Genomic DNA, 13,807 nt, shown 5'->3' on the forward strand with positions numbered 1-13,807 from the left:
TTGCTGAAAAGTGTCAACATTGTTCCTATCATCTGGATGAAGCAGTACTGCAAAAATGGTACTTACAGAGTGCATGAAACATGATCTAGACCTTGTTTATGAAAAACTGTTTATTTCTGTATTTCATGATTGCAACTTGCTGAAACGTGTCAACAGTGTTCCTTTCATCGCGTTTAAACAGTACAGGAAAATGGTACTAACAGAGTGACTCAAACATGTTTTAGACCTTGTTTATAAAAAACTGCTAATTTCTGTAATTCATGATTGCAACTTGCTGAAAATTGTCAACAGAGTTCCTTTCATCGAGTTTAAACAGTACAGCAAAATGGAATTTACAGAGGGACTCAAACATGATTTAGACCTTGTTTATGAAAATCAGTTTATTTCGGTATTTCATGATTGCAACTTGCTGAAAAGTGTCAACAGTGTTCCTTTCATCAAGTTTAAACAGTACAGCAATATGGTACTTACAGAGTGCATCAAACATAATTTAGACCTTGTTTATAAAAAACTGTTAATTTCTGTATTTCATAATTTCAACTTGCATAAAAGTGTCAACAGTGTTCCTATCATCTGGATTAAGCAGTATAGCAAAAATTGTACTTACAGAGTGCATCAAACATGATTTAGACCTTGTTTATGAAAAACTGTTTATTTCTGTATTTCATGATTGCAACTTTCTGAAAATTGTCAACAGTGTTCCTTTCATCGAGTTTAAACAGTACAGCAAAATGGTACTTACAGATTGACTCAAACATGATTTAGACCTTGTTTATGAAAAACTGTTTATTTCTGTATTTCATAATTTCAACTTGCTAAAGTGTCAACAGTGTTCCTATCATCTGGATGAAGCAGTACTGCAAAAATGGGACTTACAGAGTTCATGAAACATGATTTAGAACTTGTTTATGAAAAACTGTTTATTTCTGTATTTCATGATTGCAACTTGCTGAAAAGTGTCAACATTGTTCCTATCATCTGGATGAAGCAGTACTGCAAAAATGGTACTTACAGAGTGCATGAAACATGATCTAGACCTTGTTTATGAAAAACTGTTTATTTCTGTATTTCATGATTGCAACTTGCTGAAACGTGTCAACAGTGTTCCTTTCATCGCGTTTAAACAGTACAGCAAAATGGTACTAACAGAGTGACTCAAACATGTTTTAGACCTTGTTTATAAAAAACTGCTAATTTCTGTAATTCATGATTGCAACTTGCTGAAAATTGTCAACAGAGTTCCTTTCATCGAGTTTAAACAGTACAGCAAAATGGAATTTACAGAGGGACTCAAACATGATTTAGACCTTGTTTATGAAAATCTGTTTATTTCGGTATTTCATGATTGCAACTTGCTGAAAAGTGTCAACAGTGTTCCTTTCATCAAGTTTAAACAGTACAGCAATATGGTACTTACAGAGTGCATCAAACATAATTTAGACCTTGTTTATAAAAAACTGCTAATTTCTGTATTTCATCATTTCAACTTGCTTAAAAGTGTCAACAGTGTTCCTTTCATCGAGTTTAAACAGTACAGCAAAATGGTACTTACAGAGTGACTCAAACATGATTTAGATCTTGTTTATGAAAATCTGTTTATTTCTGTATTTCATGATTGCAACTTGCTGAAAAGTATCAACAGTGTTCCTTTCATCAAGTTTAAACAGTACAGTAATATGGTACTTACAGAGTGCATCAAACATGATTTAGACCTTGTTTATGAAAAACTGTTTATTTCTGTATTTCATGATTGCAACTTGCAGAAAAATGTCAACAATGTTCCTATCATCTGGATGAAGCAGTACAGCAATATGGTACTTACAGAGTGATTCAAACATGATTTAGACCTTGTTTATGAAAAACTGTATATTTCGGTATTTCATGATTGCAACTTGATGAAAGTGTCAACAGTGTTCCTTTCATCAAGTTTAAACAGTACAGCAATATGGTACTTACAGAGTGCATCAAACATGATTTAGACCTTGTTTATGAAAAACTGTTTATTTCTGTATGTCATGATTGCAACTTTCTGAAAATTGTCAACAGTGTTCCTTTCATCGAGTTTAAACAGTACAGCAAAATGGTACTTACAGAGTGACTCAAACATGATATAGACCTTGTTTATGAAAAACTGTTTATTTCTGTATTTCATCATTTCAACTTGCTAAAGTGTCAACAGTGTTCCTATCATCTCGATTAAGCAGTACAGCAAAAATGGTACTTACAGAGTGCATGAAACATGATTTAGACCTTGTTTATGAAAAACTGTTTATTTCTGTATTTCATGATTGCAACTTGCTGAAGTGTCAACAGTGTTCCGTTCATCGAGTTTAAACAGTACAGCAAAATGGTACTTACAGAGTGCATCAAACATGATTTAGACCTTGTTTATGAAAAACTGTTTATTTCTGTATTTCATGATTGCAACTTGCAGAAAAATGTCAACAATGTTCCTATCATCTGGATGAAGCAGTACTGCAAAAATGGGACTTACAGAGTTCATGAAACATGATTTAGAACTTGATTATGAAAAACGGTTTATTTCTGTATTTCATGATTGCAACTTGCTGAAGTGTCAACAGTGTTCCGTTCATCGAGTTTAAACAGTACAGCAATATGGTACTTACAGAGTGCATCAAACATAATTTAGACCTTGTTTATGAAAAAATTTTCATTTCTGTATTTCATCTTTGCAACTTGCTGAAAAGTGTCAACAATGTTCCTATCATCTGGATGAAGCAGTACTGCAAAAATGGTACTTACAGAGTGCATGAAACATGATTTAGACCTTGATTATGAAAAACGGTTTATTTCTGTATTTCGTGATTGCAACTTGCTGAACTGTCAACAGTGTTCCATTCATCGAGTTTAAACAGTACAGCAATATGGTACTTACAGAGTGCATCAAACATGATTTAGACCTTGTTTATGAAAAACTGTTTATTTCTGTATTTCATGATTGCAACTTGCTGAAAAGTGTCAACAGTGTTCCTTTCATCGCGTTTAAACAGTACAGCAAAATGGTACTTACAGAGTGACTCAAACATGATTTAGATCTTGTTTATGAAAATTTGTTTATTTCTGTATTTCATGATTGCAACTTGCTGAAGTGTCAACAGTGTTCCGTTCATCGAGTTTAAAGAGTACAGCAATATGGTACTTACAGAGTGCATCAAACATAATTTAGACCTTGTTTATGAAAAAAAATTCATTTCTGTATTTCATGATTGCAACTTGCTGAAAAGTGTCAACATTGTTCCTATCATCTGGATGAAGCAGTACTGCAAAAATGGTACTTACAGAGTGCATGAAACATGATCTAGACCTTGTTTATGAAAAACTGTTTATTTCTGTATTTCATGATTGCAACTTGCTGAAACGTGTCAACAGTGTTCCTTTCATCGCGTTTAAACAGTACAGGAAAATGGTACTAACAGAGTGACTCAAACATGTTTTAGACCTTGTTTATAAAAAACTGCTAATTTCTGTAATTCATGATTGCAACTTGCTGAAAATTGTCAACAGAGTTCCTTTCATCGAGTTTAAACAGTACAGCAAAATGGAATTTACAGAGGGACTCAAACATGATTTAGACCTTGTTTATGAAAATCTGTTTATTTCGGTATTTCATGATTGCAACTTGCTGAAAAGTGTCAACAGTGTTCCTTTCATCAAGTTTAAACAGTACAGCAATATGGTACTTACAGAGTGCATCAAACATAATTTAGACCTTGTTTATAAAAAACTGCTAATTTCTGTATTTCATCATTTCAACTTGCTTAAAAGTGTCAACAGTGTTCCTTTCATCGAGTTTAAACAGTACAGCAAAATGGTACTTACAGAGTGCATCAAACATGATTTAGACCTTGTTTATGAAAAACTGTTTATTTCTGTATTTCATGATTGCATCTTGCAGAAAAATGTCAACAATGTTCCTATCATCTGTATGAAGCAGTACAGCAATATGGTACTTACAGAGTGATTCAAACATGATTTAGACCTTGTTTATGAAAAACTGTTTATTTCTGTATTTCATGATTGCAACTTTCTGAAAATTGTCAACAGTGTTCCTTTCATCGAGTTTAAACAGTACAGCAATATGATACTTACAGACTGCATCAAACATGATTTAGACCTTGTTTATGAAAAAATGTTTATTTCTGTATTTCATGATTGCAACTTTCTGAAAATTGTCAACAGTGTTCCTTTCATCGAGTTTAAACAGTACAGCAAAATGGTACTTACAGAGTGACTCAAACATGATTTAGATCTTGTTTATGAAAATCTGTTTATTTCTGTATTTCATGATTGCAACTTGCTGAAAAGTGTCAACAGTGTTCCTTTCATCGCGTTTAAACAGTACAGCAAAAAGGTACTTACAGAGTGACTCAAACATGATTTTGATCTTGTTTATGAAAATCTGTATATTTCGGTATTTCATGATTGCAACTTGATGAAAGTGTCAACAGTGTTCCTTTCATCAAGTTTAAACAGTACAGCAATATGGTACTTACAGAGTGCATCAAACATGATTTAGACCTTGTTTATGAAAAACTGTTTATTTCTGTATGTCATGATTGCAACTTTCTGAAAATTGTCAACAGTGTTCCTTTCATCGAGTTTAAACAGTACAGCAAAATGGTACTTACAGAGTGACTCAAACATGATATAGACCTTGTTTATGAAAAACTGTTTATTTCTGTATTTCATCATTTCAACTTGCTAAAGTGTCAACAGTGTTCCTATCATCTCGATTAAGCAGTACAGCAAAAATGGTACTTACAGAGTGCATGAAACATGATTTAGACCTTGTTTATGAAAAACTGTTTATTTCTGTATTTCATGATTGCAACTTGCTGAAGTGTCAACAGTGTTCCGTTCATCGAGTTTAAACAGTACAGCAAAATGGTACTTACAGAGTGCATCAAACATGATTTAGACCTTGTTTATGAAAAACTGTTTATTTCTGTATTTCATGATTGCAACTTGCAGAAAAATGTCAACAATGTTCCTATCATCTGGATGAAGCAGTACTGCAAAAATGGGACTTACAGAGTTCATGAAACATGATTTAGAACTTGATTATGAAAAACAGTTTATTTCTGTATTTCATGATTGCAACTTGCTGAAGTGTCAACAGTGTTCCGTTCATCGAGTTTAAACAGTACAGCAATATGGTACTTACAGAGTGCATCAAACATAATTTAGACCTTGTTTATGAAAAAATTTTCATTTCTGTATTTCATCATTGCAACTTGCTGAAAAGTGTCAACAATGTTCCTATCATCTGGATGAAGCAGTACTGCAAAAATTGTACTTACAGAGTGCATGAAACATGATTTAGACCTTGATTATGAAAAACGGTTTATTTCTGTATTTCGTGATTGCAACTTGCTGAACTGTCAACAGTGTTCCATTCATCGAGTTTAAACAGTACAGCAATATGGTACTTACAGAGTGCATCAAACATGATTTAGACCTTGTTTATGAAAAACTGTTTATTTCTGTATTTCATGATTGCAACTTGCTGAAAAGTGTCAACAGTGTTCCTTTCATCGCGTTTAAACAGTACAGCAAAATGGTACTTACAGAGTGACTCAAACATGATTTAGATCTTGTTTATGAAAATCTGTTTATTTCTGTATTTCATGATTGCAACTTGCTGAAGTGTCAACAGCGTTCCGTTCATCGAGTTTAAACAGTACAGCAATATGGTACTTACAGAGTGCATCAAACATAATTTAGACCTTGTTTATGAAAAATTTTTCATTTCTGTATTTCATGATTGCAACTTGCTGAAAAGTGTCAACATTGTTCCTATCATCTGGATGAAGCAGTACTGCAAAAATGGTACTTACAGAGTGCATGAAACATGATCTAGACCTTGTTTATGAAAAACTGTTTATTTCTGTATTTCATGATTGCAACTTGCTGAAACGTGTCAACAGTGTTCCTTTCATCGCGTTTAAACAGTACAGCAAAATGGTACTAACAGAGTGACTCAAACATGTTTTAGACCTTGTTTATAAAAAACTGCTAATTTCTGTAATTCATGATTGCAACTTGCTGAAAATTGTCAACAGAGTTCCTTTCATCGAGTTTAAACAGTACAGCAAAATGGAATTTACAGAGGGACTCAAACATGATTTAGACCTTGTTTATGAAAATCTGTTTATTTGTGTATTTCATGATTGCAACTTGCTGAAAAGTGTCAACAGTGTTCCTTTCATCGCGTTTAAACAGTACAGCAAAAAGGTACTTACAGAGTGACTCAAACATGATTTAGATCTTGTTTATGAAAATCTGTATATTTCGGTATTTCATGATTGCAACTTGATGAAAGTGTCAACAGTGTTCCTTTCATCAAGTTTAAACAGTACAGCAATATGGTACTTACAGAGTGCATCAAACATGATTTAGACCTTGTTTATGAAAAACTGTTTATTTCTGTATGTCATGATTGCAACTTTCTGAAAATTGTCAACAGTGTTCCTTTCATCGAGTTTAAACAGTACAGCAAAATGGTACTTACAGAGTGACTCAAACATGATATAGACCTTGTTTATGAAAAACTGTTTATTTCTGTATTTCATCATTTCAACTTGCTAAAGTGTCAACAGTGTTCCTATCATCTCGATTAAGCAGTACAGCAAAAATGGTACTTACAGAGTGCATGAAACATGATTTAGACCTTGTTTATGAAAAACTGTTTATTTCTGTATTTCATGATTGCAACTTGCTGAAAAGTGTCAACAGTGTTCCTTTCATCGCGTTTAAACAGTACAGCAAAATGGTACTTACAGAGTGACTCAAACATGATTTAGATCTTGTTTATGAAAATCTGTTTATTTCTGTATTTCATGATTGCAACTTGCTGAAGTGTCAACAGTGTTCCGTTCATCGAGTTTAAACAGTACAGCAAAATGGTACTTACAGAGTGCATCATACATGATTTAGACCTTGTTTATGAAAAACTGTTTATTTCTGTATTTCATGATTGCAACTTGCTGAAAAGTGTCAACAATGTTCCTATCATCTGGATGAAGCAGTACTGCAAAAATGGGACTTACAGAGTTCATGAAACATGATTTAGAACTTGTTTATGAAAATCTGTTTATTTCTGTATTTCATGATTGCAACTTGCTGAAAAGTGTCAACAGTGTTCCTTTCATCGCGTTTAAACAGTACAGCAAAATGGTACTTACAGAGTGACTCAAACATGATTTAGATCTTGTTTATGAAAATCTGTATATTTCGGTATTTCATGATTGCAACTTGCTGAAAGTGTCAACAGTGTTCCTTTCATCAAGTTTAAACAGTACAGCAATATGGTACTTACAGAGTGCATCAAACATGATTTAGACCTTGTTTATGAAAAACTGTTTATTTCTGTATTTCATGATTGCAACTTTCTGAAAATTGTCAACAGTGTTCCTTTCATCGAGTTTAAACAGTACAGCAAAATGGTACTTACAGAGTGACTCAAACATGATTTAGACCTTGTTTATGAAAAACTGTTTATTTCTGTACTTCATCATTTCAACTTGCTAAAGTGTCAACAGTGTTCCTATCATCTCGATTAAGCAGTACAGCAAAAATGGTACTTACAGAGTGCATGAAACATGATTTAGACCTTGATTATGAAAAACGGTTTATTTCTGTATTTCGTGATTGCAACTTGCTGAACTGTCAACAGTGTTCCATTCATCGAGTTTAAACAGTACAGCAATATGGTACTTACAGAGTGCATCAAACATGATTTAGACCTTGTTTATGAAAAACTGTTTATTTCTGTATTTCATGATTGCAACTTGCTGAAAAGTGTCAACAGTGTTCCTTTCATCGCGTTTAAACAGTACAGCAAAATGGTACTTACAGAGTGACTCAAACATGATTTAGATCTTGTTTATGAAAATCTGTTTATTTCTGTATTTCATGATTGCAACTTGCTGAAGTGTCAACAGTGTTCCGTTCATCGAGTTTAAACAGTACAGCAAAATGGTACTTACAGAGTGCATCATACATGATTTAGACCTTGTTTATGAAAAACTGTTTATTTCTGTATTTCATGATTGCAACTTGCTGAAAAGTGTCAACAATGTTCCTATCATCTGGATGAAGCAGTACTGCAAAAATGGGACTTACAGAGTTCATGAAACATGATTTAGAACTTGTTTATGAAAATCTGTTTATTTCTGTATTTCATGATTGCTACTTGCTGAAAAGTGTCAACAGTGTTCCTTTCATCGCGTTTAAACAGCACAGCAAAATGGTACTTACAGAGTGACTCAAACATGATTTAGATCTTGTTTATGAAAATCTGTATATTTCGGTATTTCATGATTGCAACTTGCTGAAAGTGTCAACAGTGTTCCTTTCATCAAGTTTAAACAGTACAGCAATATGGTACTTACAGAGTGCATCAAACATGATTTAGACCTTGTTTATGAAAAACTGTTTATTTCTGTATTTCATGATTGCAACTTTCTGAAAATTGTCAACAGTGTTCCTTTCATCGAGTTTAAACAGTACAGCAAAATGGTACTTACAGAGTGACTCAAACATGATTTAGACCTTGTTTATGAAAAACTGTTTATTTCTGTATTTCATCATTTCAACTTGCTAAAGTGTCAACAGTGTTCCTATCATCTCGATTAAGCAGTACAGCAAAAATGGTACTTACAGAGTGCATGAAACATGATTTAGACCTTGATTATGAAAAACGGTTTATTTCTGTATTTCGTGATTGCAACTTGCTGAACTGTCAACAGTGTTCCATTCATCGAGTTTAAACAGTACAGCAATATGGTACTTACAGAGTGCATCAAACATGATTTAGACCTTGTTTATGAAAATCTGTATATTTCGGTATTTCATGATTGCAACTTGCTGAAAAGTGTCAACAGTGTTCCGTTCATCGAGTTTAAACAGTACAGCAAAATGGTACTTACAGAGTGCATCATACATGATTTAGACCTTGTTTATGAAAAACTGTTTATTTCTGTATTTCATGATTGCAACTTGCTGAAAAGTGTCAACAATGTTCCTATCATCTGGATGAAGCAGTACTGCAAAAATGGGACTTACAGAGTTCATGAAACATGATTTAGAACTTGTTTATGAAAATCTGTTTATTTCTGTATTTCATGATTGCAACTTGCTGAAAAGTGTCAACAGTGTTCCTTTCATCGCGTTTAAACAGTACAGCAAAATGGTACTTACAGAGTGACTCAAACATGATTTAGATCTTGTTTATGAAAATCTGTATATTTCGGTATTTCATGATTGCAACTTGCTGAAAGTGTCAACAGTGTTCCTTTCATCAAGTTTAAACAGTACAGCAATATGGTACTTACAGAGTGCATCAAACATGATTTAGACCTTGTTTATGAAAAACGGTTTATTTCTGTATTTCATCATTTCAACTTGCTAAAGTGTCAACAGTGTTCCTATCATCTCGATTAAGCAGTACAGCAAAAATGGTACTTACAGAGTGCATGAAACATGATTTAGACCTTGATTATGAAAAACGGTTTATTTCTGTATTTCGTGATTGCAACTTGCTGAACTGTCAACAGTGTTCCATTCATCGAGTTTAAACAGTACAGCAATATGGTACTTACAGAGTGCATCAAACATGATTTAGACCTTGTTTATGAAAATCTGTATATTTCGGTATTTCATGATTGCAACTTGCTGAAAAGTGTCAACAGTGTTCCGTTCATCGAGTTTAAACAGTACAGCAAAATGGTACTTACAGAGTGCATCATACATGATTTAGACCTTGTTTATGAAAAACTGTTTATTTCTGTATTTCATGATTGCAACTTGCTGAAAAGTGTCAACAATGTTCCTATCATCTGGATGAAGCAGTACTGCAAAAATGGGACTTACAGAGTTCATGAAACATGATTTAGAACTTGTTTATGAAAATCTGTTTATTTCTGTATTTCATGATTGCAACTTGCTGAAAAGTGTCAACAGTGTTCCTTTCATCGCGTTTAAACAGTACAGCAAAATGGTACTTACAGAGTGACTCAAACATGATTTAGATCTTGTTTATGAAAATCTGTATATTTCGGTATTTCATGATTGCAACTTGCTGAAAGTGTCAACAGTGTTCCTTTCATCAAGTTTAAACAGTACAGCAATATGGTACTTACAGAGTGCATCAAACATGATTTAGACCTTGTTTATGAAAAACGGTTTATTTCTGTATTTCATCATTTCAACTTGCTAAAGTGTCAACAGTGTTCCTATCATCTCGATTAAGCAGTACAGCAAAAATGGTACTTACAGAGTGCATGAAACATGATTTAGACCTTGTTTATGAAAAACGTTTTATTTCTGTATTTCATGATTGCAACTTGCAGAAAAATGTCAACAATGTTCCTATCATCTGGATGAAGCAGTACTGCAAAAATGGGACTTACAGAGTTCATGAAACATGATTTAGAACTTAATTATGAAAAACGGTTTATTTCTGTATTTCGTGATTGCAACTTGCTGAAGTGTCAACAGTGTTCCTTTCATTGCGTTTAAACAGTACAGCAAAATGGTACTTACAGAGTGACTCAAACATGATTTAGATCTTGTTTATGAAAATCTGTTTATTTCTGTATTTCATGATTGCAACTTGCTGAAAAGTGTCAACAGTGTTCCTTTCATCGCGTTTAAACAGTACAGCAAAATGGTACTTACAGAGTGACTCAAACATGATTTAGATCTTGTTTATGAAAATCTGTTTATTTCGGTATTTCATGATTGCAACTTGCTGAAAAGTGTCAACAGTGTTCCTTTCATCAAGTTTAAACAGTACAGCAATATGGTACTTACAGAGTGACTCAAACATGATTTAGATCTTGTTTATGAAAATCTGTTTATTTCGGTATTTCATGATTGCAACTTGCTGAAAAGTGTCAACAGTGTTCCTTTCATCAAGTTTAAACAGTACAGCAATATGGTACTTACAGAGTGCATCAAACATGATTTAGACCTTGTTTATGAAAAACTGTTTATTTCTGTATTTCATGATTGCAACTTGCTGAAAAGTGTCAACAGTGTTCCTTTCATCGAGTTTAAACAGTACAGCAAAATGGTACTTACAGAGTGACTAAAACATGATATAGACCTTGTTTTTGAAAAACTGTTTATTTCTGTATTTCATCATTTCAACTTGCTAAAAAGTGTCAACAGTGTTCCTATCATCTCGATTAAGCAGTACAGCAAAAATGGTACTTACAGAGTGCATGAAACATGATTTAGACCTTGATTATGAAAAACTGTTTATTTCTGTATTTCGTGATTGCAACTTGCTGAACTGTCAACAGTGTTCCATTCATCGAGTTTAAACAGTACAGCAATATGGTACTTACAGAGTGCATCAAACATGATTTAGACCTTGTTTATGAAAATCTGTATATTTCGGTATTTCATGATTGCAACTTGCTGAAAAGTGTCAACAGTGTTCCGTTCATCGAGTTTAAACAGTACAGCAAAATGGTACTTACAGAGTGCATCATACATGATTTAGACCTTGTTTATGAAAAACTGTTTATTTCTGTATTTCATGATTGCAACTTGCTGAAAAGTGTCAACAATGTTCCTATCATCTGGATGAAGCAGTACTGCAAAAATGGGACTTACAGAGTTCATGAAACATGATTTAGAACTTGTTTATGAAAATCTGTTTATTTCTGTATTTCATGATTGCAACTTGCTGAAAAGTGTCAACAGTGTTCCTTTCATCGCGTTTAAACAGTACAGCAAAATGGTACTTACAGAGTGACTCAAACATGATTTAGATCTTGTTTATGAAAATCTGTATATTTCGGTATTTCATGATTGCAACTTGCTGAAAGTGTCAACAGTGTTCCTTTCATCAAGTTTAAACAGTACAGCAATATGGTACTTACAGAGTGCATCAAACATGATTTAGACCTTGTTTATGAAAAACGGTTTATTTCTGTATTTCATCATTTCAACTTGCTAAAGTGTCAACAGTGTTCCTATCATCTCGATTAAGCAGTACAGCAAAAATGGTACTTACAGAGTGCATGAAACATGATTTAGACCTTGTTTATGAAAAACGTTTTATTTCTGTATTTCATGATTGCAACTTGCAGAAAAATGTCAACAATGTTCCTATCATCTGGATGAAGCAGTACTGCAAAAATGGGACTTACAGAGTTCATGAAACATGATTTAGAACTTAATTATGAAAAACGGTTTATTTCTGTATTTCGTGATTGCAACTTGCTGAAGTGTCAACAGTGTTCCTTTCATTGCGTTTAAACAGTACAGCAAAATGGTACTTACAGAGTGACTCAAACATGATTTAGATCTTGTTTATGAAAATCTGTTTATTTCTGTATTTCATGATTGCAACTTGCTGAAAAGTGTCAACAGTGTTCCTTTCATCGCGTTTAAACAGCACAGCAAAATGGTACTTACAGAGTGACTCAAACATGATTTAGATCTTGTTTATGAAAATCTGTATATTTCGGTATTTCATGATTGCAACTTGCTGAAAGTGTCAACAGTGTTCCTTTCATCAAGTTTAAACAGTACAGCAATATGGTACTTACAGAGTGCATCAAACATGATTTAGACCTTGTTTATGAAAAACTGTTTATTTCTGTATTTCATGATTGCAACTTTCTGAAAATTGTCAACAGTGTTCCTTTCATCGAGTTTAAACAGTACAGCAAAATGGTACTTACAGAGTGACTCAAACATGATTTAGACCTTGTTTATGAAAAACTGTTTATTTCTGTATTTCATCATTTCAACTTGCTAAAGTGTCAACAGTGTTCCTATCATCTCGATTAAGCAGTACAGCAAAAATGGTACTTACAGAGTGCATGAAACATGATTTAGACCTTGATTATGAAAAACGGTTTATTTCTGTATTTCGTGATTGCAACTTGCTGAACTGTCAACAGTGTTCCATTCATCGAGTTTAAACAGTACAGCAATATGGTACTTACAGAGTGCATCAAACATGATTTAGACCTTGTTTATGAAAATCTGTATATTTCGGTATTTCATGATTGCAACTTGCTGAAAAGTGTCAACAGTGTTCCGTTCATCGAGTTTAAACAGTACAGCAAAATGGTACTTACAGAGTGCATCATACATGATTTAGACCTTGTTTATGAAAAACTGTTTATTTCTGTATTTCATGATTGCAACTTGCTGAAAAGTGTCAACAATGTTCCTATCATCTGGATGAAGCAGTACTGCAAAAATGGGACTTACAGAGTTCATGAAACATGATTTAGAACTTGTTTATGAAAATCTGTTTATTTCTGTATTTCATGATTGCAACTTGCTGAAAAGTGTCAACAGTGTTCCTTTCATCGCGTTTAAACAGTACAGCAAAATGGTACTTACAGAGTGACTCAAACATGATTTAGATCTTGTTTATGAAAATCTGTATATTTCGGTATTTCATGATTGCAACTTGCTGAAAGTGTCAACAGTGTTCCTTTCATCAAGTTTAAACAGTACAGCAATATGGTACTTACAGAGTGCATCAAACATGATTTAGACCTTGTTTATGAAAAACGGTTTATTTCTGTATTTCATCATTTCAACTTGCTAAAGTGTCAACAGTGTTCCTATCATCTCGATTAAGCAGTACAGCAAAAATGGTACTTACAGAGTGCATGAAACATGATTTAGACCTTGATTATGAAAAACGGTTTATTTCTGTATTTCGTGATTGCAACTTGCTGAACTGTCAACAGTGTTCCATTCATCGAGTTTAAACAGTACAGCAATATGGTACTTACAGAGTGCATCA

This window comes from Salmo salar, unplaced genomic scaffold, assembly GCF_905237065.1.
Source record: "Salmo salar unplaced genomic scaffold, Ssal_v3.1, whole genome shotgun sequence".
Classification (NCBI taxonomy): domain Eukaryota; kingdom Metazoa; phylum Chordata; class Actinopteri; order Salmoniformes; family Salmonidae; genus Salmo; species Salmo salar.